Genomic DNA, 6,205 nt, shown 5'->3' on the forward strand with positions numbered 1-6,205 from the left:
TCATTTGAAAAGACCCTGATGCTGGGAAAGATTGAGGACAGGAGGAGAAGGGGGCGACAGAGGATGAGATGGCTGGATGGCATCACCAACTCAATGGACTTGAGTTTGGGTAAACTCCAGGAGTTGGTGATGGACTGGGAGGCCTGGAGAGCTGCAGTCCATGGGGTCACAAAGAGTCGGACACGACTGAGCGACTGAACTGAACTGAACTGAACTGAGTGCCACCTGGGAAGCCCAAGTGGGTCAGGGAGAAGTTAATTTAAATGAGTGTTTGATTGACTCCTGCAGAGGTGACATTGCAGCTGAGAGGGAGGCAGCCTTTCACTCATCTGGGAAGAGTGTTCCGGGCAGAAGGCACAGCAGTGCAAAGGCCCTGAGGCAGGAGGGTGGGGACCTGAGGGAAGGGGATGGAAGAACTTGGTACACTCTGAAGGGCTGTGCGCTTGGGAGGAGGGGTCACGCCTGTGACTGTCATTATGTCAGGGCTGGGGAGGAGACAGGGATGTCAGGCAGACAGGCCCCAGCTGAGAGCTGCCCTGCATCGCTTCCTGTTCGTGCACTCCACCTCAAGAATGCCCGGCCGGCTGGCCAGCCAACATGCCCAGGTCCTTGGGCCGCAAAGGGTGTTCACTCCGGCCAGACTCGTTTGTTTCTTTGACCCTCCCAGTAGCCGTGTGGTAGGCTGGCCAGGCTTATCGTCGTTGCGTCCATTCGGTGGACAGGGAAACTGGGGCAGGGATGCACACGGGATGGTGGCAGTGGCTTGCTGAGGTCACCCCCCTCAGGCACGGTGAGCTAAACCACACACACGCTCAAGGAGCTGGTTCTCGGGCTGGTCCATACTCCGGCCTCACCCCAGCATCTGGCCCAGCACCCACAGACCAGCACACAGCCTCCACCAGGAGGTGCCAGCCACCCCCCCACCCGCCACTCAGGCTCTAGCCCAAGAAGAATGCAGCCTGACCCTCCCTGTGGGAGCTCTGGTCAGCAGGCCTTGGCAGGAGAGAGGCCGGCTGAGTCAACAAGAGGCGGGCAGGGGCTCAAGCTGCCCACTGAGGTGGAGTCAGGGTCCTGGAGGGGGCGGCCCACTCCCACCCCTCATTCTCCGAGAGACCCTCCCTCCTGCTGCGCACTGGTCCTGTTAACCCCTGCAGGCCTGGCAGGGGAAATGGCCTGGTGAGAATCAATTGATCAATTACCCTGCAGAAAGGTGCTGTGGGACCTCAAGTAGGTCACTTCACCTCTCTGGGCCAATTTCCTCACCTGTGAGATCCTTTACTTACCCATGAGGATGGTGTCAGAGTCTTTATGAATTAATAAATTACTCTGCACAAGACCCTGCTGCTGGGAAGGATTGAAGGCAGGAAGAGAAGGGGACAACAGAGGATGAGATGGTTGGATGGCATCACTGACACGATGGACATGAGTTTGAGCAAGCTCTAGGAGTTGGTGATGGACAGGGAAGCCTGGCGTGCTGCAGTCCATGGGGTCACAAAGAGTCAGATATGACTGAACGACTGAACTGAACTGAACTCTGCACATAGGGCTTCCCAGGTGGCACTAGTGGTAAAGAATCCGCCTGTCAGTGCAGGAGATGCAAGAGACCGCTGGGTTAAGAAGATCCCCTGGAGGAGGAAATGGTAACCCACTTCAGTATTCTTGCCTGGAGAATCTGAAAAACTGGTTTGGATCCTTATATCCGGACTGGAGCCAGGAACAGGAACGCAGCCTACATAGAGAAGCTTCTATCTGGAGGGAGGCTTAGAAAGAGGGGAAGTGCCTCTGGCCTCAGTTTACCTATCTGTAAAATGGGGCACAGAATTTCTGACTCACAGAGTGCCTTACAATGAGCTAGCAGAGACAAAGTGGCACAGAGAAGGAAGTTTCCTAAGTCGTGTCCAACTCTTTGTGAGCCCATGGACGGCAGCATGCCAGGCTTCCCTGTCTTTCACTATCTCCCAGTTTGCTCAAATTCATGTGCGTTGAGTTGGTGACACTATCTAACCATCTCATCCTCTGCCCTCTTCTCCTTTTGCCTTCAGTCTTCCCCAGCATCAGGGTCTTTTCTAATAAGTCGGCTCTTCACATCAGGTGGTCAAAGTATTGGAGGTTCAGCTTCAGCATCAGTACTTCCAATGAATATTCAGGACTGATTTCCTTTAGGATGGACTGGCTTGATCTCCTTGCAGTCCAAGGGACTCTCAAGAGTCTTCTCCAACACCACAGTTGGAGTACTCCACCACAATTGGAGTACCTACCCAACTATAGTAGGTACATATAGTTGTAGTAGGTGATAGGTACAACACCATATTTGTAGTAGGTACGTATATTTGTAGAGTGTCGTGTATTTGTAGATTATCCAGTCTCGTCATTAAATAGCGTTCTCTTTTGTAAATATACTGTGTAATGGGCATCTGGGTAGTTCCTGTTTGGGAGCTATTACAGATACTGCTGCTATGAATATTCATGCGCCCTTCTAATAAGCATGTTTATGCATGTCTGTTGGATTTGTAGCCAAGAGTCGGCTTGCTTGGTCATGGGGTTGGCATATGTACAGCCTCAGTAGATCTGCCAAGCAGCCCTGCCACGTGCTTGACCGTTTTCCACTCCCACTGGTGGCATGTGAGAGGCCCACGTGCTGCCCCACACTTGATGTAGGCAGTTTCATTTTACTCAGCCTATCGGAGGTGAAGTGGAAGCCAGTTTTCTGAATGAAATCTCAGTACAAGCCATCGTTTCTAAGACAGATCAAAGGCAAGACACAGTGGGAGCCAATGCTATGTACAAGGGGGAGTCTACTGGGATATCTTGCTATTGTTTTAGTTGGTTTTGCTTTTTTATACTTTTAGAGGTGATTACGTATTGTTAAATTTAAACTTAAAGCATTTATGTGCCCTTGCAAAAAATCTATGAAGCCCTTGCTGCTGGCGGGCAAGTAGCTAAGAGGCAACGCTGAACAAAGGAGCTTGGGATTTGCCTGGTGGTCCCGGGGCTAAGACTCTGTGCTCCCAATTCAGGGCACCAGGGGTTCGATCCCTGGTCAGGGAACCAGATCCCACGTATTGCAACTAAAAGTTTGTATGCCACAACTAAAGATCCCGCATGCTGCAACAAAGACCCAGTACAGCCAAATAGTTAATTTTTTTAAAAAAAGAGTATGTGGTTAAAAAAAATACAAGCAAAACTTAATGGAACTAATAGGAGGAAGAGACACGTCTGTAATCATGGTAGGAGACTGTAACACACATCTCAACAATTTGTGTGAATTTAGCAAAACTAGAAATAGGGTCAAAATCAACTATATTTCTCTCCACTGGCCACAATTATAAAACATTTAAAAACTGAAACTATTGAAGTCCTAAAAGATAATGTAAGAGAAAATTTAGATGACCTTGAGTTAGGTGATGAATTTTTTGATACAACATCAAAGACGTGAATGATGAAATCATTGATAAGCTGGACTTCATTAAAATTGAAAACTTGTAAAAAAACACTGTTAAGAGAATGAGAAGACAAGCCATGGACTGGGAGAAAATATGCTAAAAGACATATTTGATAAAGGACTGTTACCCAAAATATACAAAACTCTTAAAACACAAAAAATAAGATGAACAACCTAACTAAAAAAAAAAGACGAAGCAAACCATCTGAACAGACACCTCCAGGAAAGATGCACAGATGGCAAACAAGTATATATAAAGATGCTCAACACCATGTGTCAGTAGGGAATTACGAATTGAAACAACAATGAAATGCTACTATCCATCTATTAAAACGGCCAAAATCCAAAACGCTGAAAACATCAAACGCTGGAGAGGATGCGGAGTAACAAGAATTCTCGTTCATGGTTGGTGAGGATGCCAAAGGGCACGGTCACTTTGGGAGATGGTTTTTTATAAAACAGTTTCTTATAAATTAAACATACTCTTATACCATGTGATTCAGCAATCCTTTACTTCTTAATATTTACCCAAAAGTGTTGAAAATTTAAGTGCCAACAAACACTCGCACCTGGATGTTTATGGCAGCTTTATTCATAGCTGCCAAAATTTGGAAGCAACCAAGAAGTCCTTCAGTAGGCGAACACTTAGATACACTGCCATGCATCCAGACGAGGGTACCTTATTCAGTGCCAACAAGAAACGAGCTCTCAAGCCATGAAAAGATATGGAGGAAAGTTAAAAGCGTATTACTAAGTGAAAGAAACCAATCTGGAAAGGCTACATACTGTGTGATTCCAACTATATGACATTCTAGAAAAGGCAGGACTACGGAGATAGCAAAATGATTAGTGGTTCAGGGGAAGGAAGCATGGTGGGTGGAGCACAGAGGATTTCTAGGGCAGTGAGATTGTTCCACATGGCACTGTAATAATGGATGGATGTCATTATTCATTTGTCAAAACCCATAGAACATACAACGTCAAGAGTGAACCCTTATGTAAAATACAGATTTGGGGTGATGATGTATCATAGTTTCACTAATTAAAGCAATGAGATGTTGATAGTGGGGGAAGCTATACATGTGAAGGCAAGGAATAGGTGAGAATTCTCAGTACTTTCCTCTCAATTTTGCTGTGAACCTAAAACTGCTGGAAAATAATAAAACTCTACTTTTAGAAAACAAAGCCATCTATAAGAGCATCAAAAATGTCAACTTCCTAGGAAGAAATCAAACAAAAGGTGTGCAAGACTGCTACACGGAAAATGACAAAGTATCACTGTGTGTGAGTCATTAGGAAAACAAAATAGAGACCACCGTGAGGCCCTATTTCACACCCAGCAGGATGACTATAATCAAAATGGCAAACAGTGGCAAGTATTGGCCAGGATGTGGGCGACTAGAGCCCTGTCACAATCCTGGCGGGACTATGAAACAGTGCAGCTGTTTTGGAAAACAGTTTAGCAGCTCCTCAAAAAGTTAAATAGAGGTGCCCTACGACCCAGCAATTTCACTCCTAGATACACAATACCCAAGAGAATTGAAAATATATGCCTACACAAAAATGTATATATGATATTCACAGCAGCATTACTCATATTGATAATAGCCCCAAAGTGGAAATAACCCAAGTATCCATCAACTGATGGATGGATAAATAAACTGTATATCTAGACAATGGAATATTCAATTCAGTCGCTCAGTCATATCTGACTCTTTGTGACCCCATGGACTGCAGCATGCCAGGCCTCTCCGTCCATCACCAACTCCCGGAGTTTACCCAAACTCATGTCCATCGAGTCGGTGATGCCATCCACCCATCTCATCCTCTGTCATCCCCTTCTCCTCCTGCCTTCAATCTTTCTGACCATCAGAGTCTTTTTCAATGAGTCAGTTCTTCGCATCAGGTGGCCAAAGTACTGGAGTTTCAGCTTCAGCATCAGTCCTTCCAATTAATATTCAGGACTGATTTCCTTTAGAATTGACTGGTTTGATCTCCTTACAGTCCAGGGGACTCTCAGGAGTCTTCTCCAACAACAAAGTTCAAAAGCATCAATTCTTTGGTGCTCAGCTTTCTTTATAGTCCAACTCTCACATCCATACATGACCACTGGAAAAATCATAGGTTTGACTAGATGGACCTTTGTCAGCAAAGTAATGTCTCTGCTTTTTAATATGCTGTCTAGGTCTGTTGTAGCTTTTCTTCCAAAGAGCAAGCATCTTTTAATTTCATGGCTACAGTCACCATCTGCAGTGATTTTGGAGCCCCCAAAATAAAGTCTCTCACTGTTTCCATTGTTTCCCCGTTTATTTGCCATGAAGTGATGGGACTGGATGCCATGATCTTAGTTTTTTGAATGTTGAGTTTTAAGCCAACTTTTTCTCTCTCCTCTTTCGCTTTCATCAAGAGGCTCTTTAGTTCTTCTTCTCTTTCTGCCATAAGGGTGATGTCATCTGCATATCTTAGGTTATTGATATTTCTCCCAGCAATCTTGATTCCAGCTTGTGCTTCATCTAGTCCGGCACTTCGAATGATGTACTCTGCATATAAGTTAAATAAGCAGGGTGACAATATACAGCCTTGACGTACTCCTTTCCCGATTTGGAACCGGTCTGTTGTTCCATGTCCGGTTCTAACTGTTGCTTCTTGACCTGCATACAGATTTCTCAGGAGGCAGATCAGGTGGTCTGGATCCCATCTCTTTAAGAATTTTCCACAGTTTGTTGTGATCCACACAGTCAAAGGCTTTGGCATAGTCAGTAA

The sequence above is a fragment of the Bos grunniens genome, chromosome 5 (assembly GCF_055505025.1).
Source record: "Bos grunniens cultivar Pamir isolate PY7600 chromosome 5, Bosgru_T2T1.0, whole genome shotgun sequence".
Classification (NCBI taxonomy): Eukaryota; Metazoa; Chordata; class Mammalia; order Artiodactyla; family Bovidae; genus Bos; species Bos grunniens.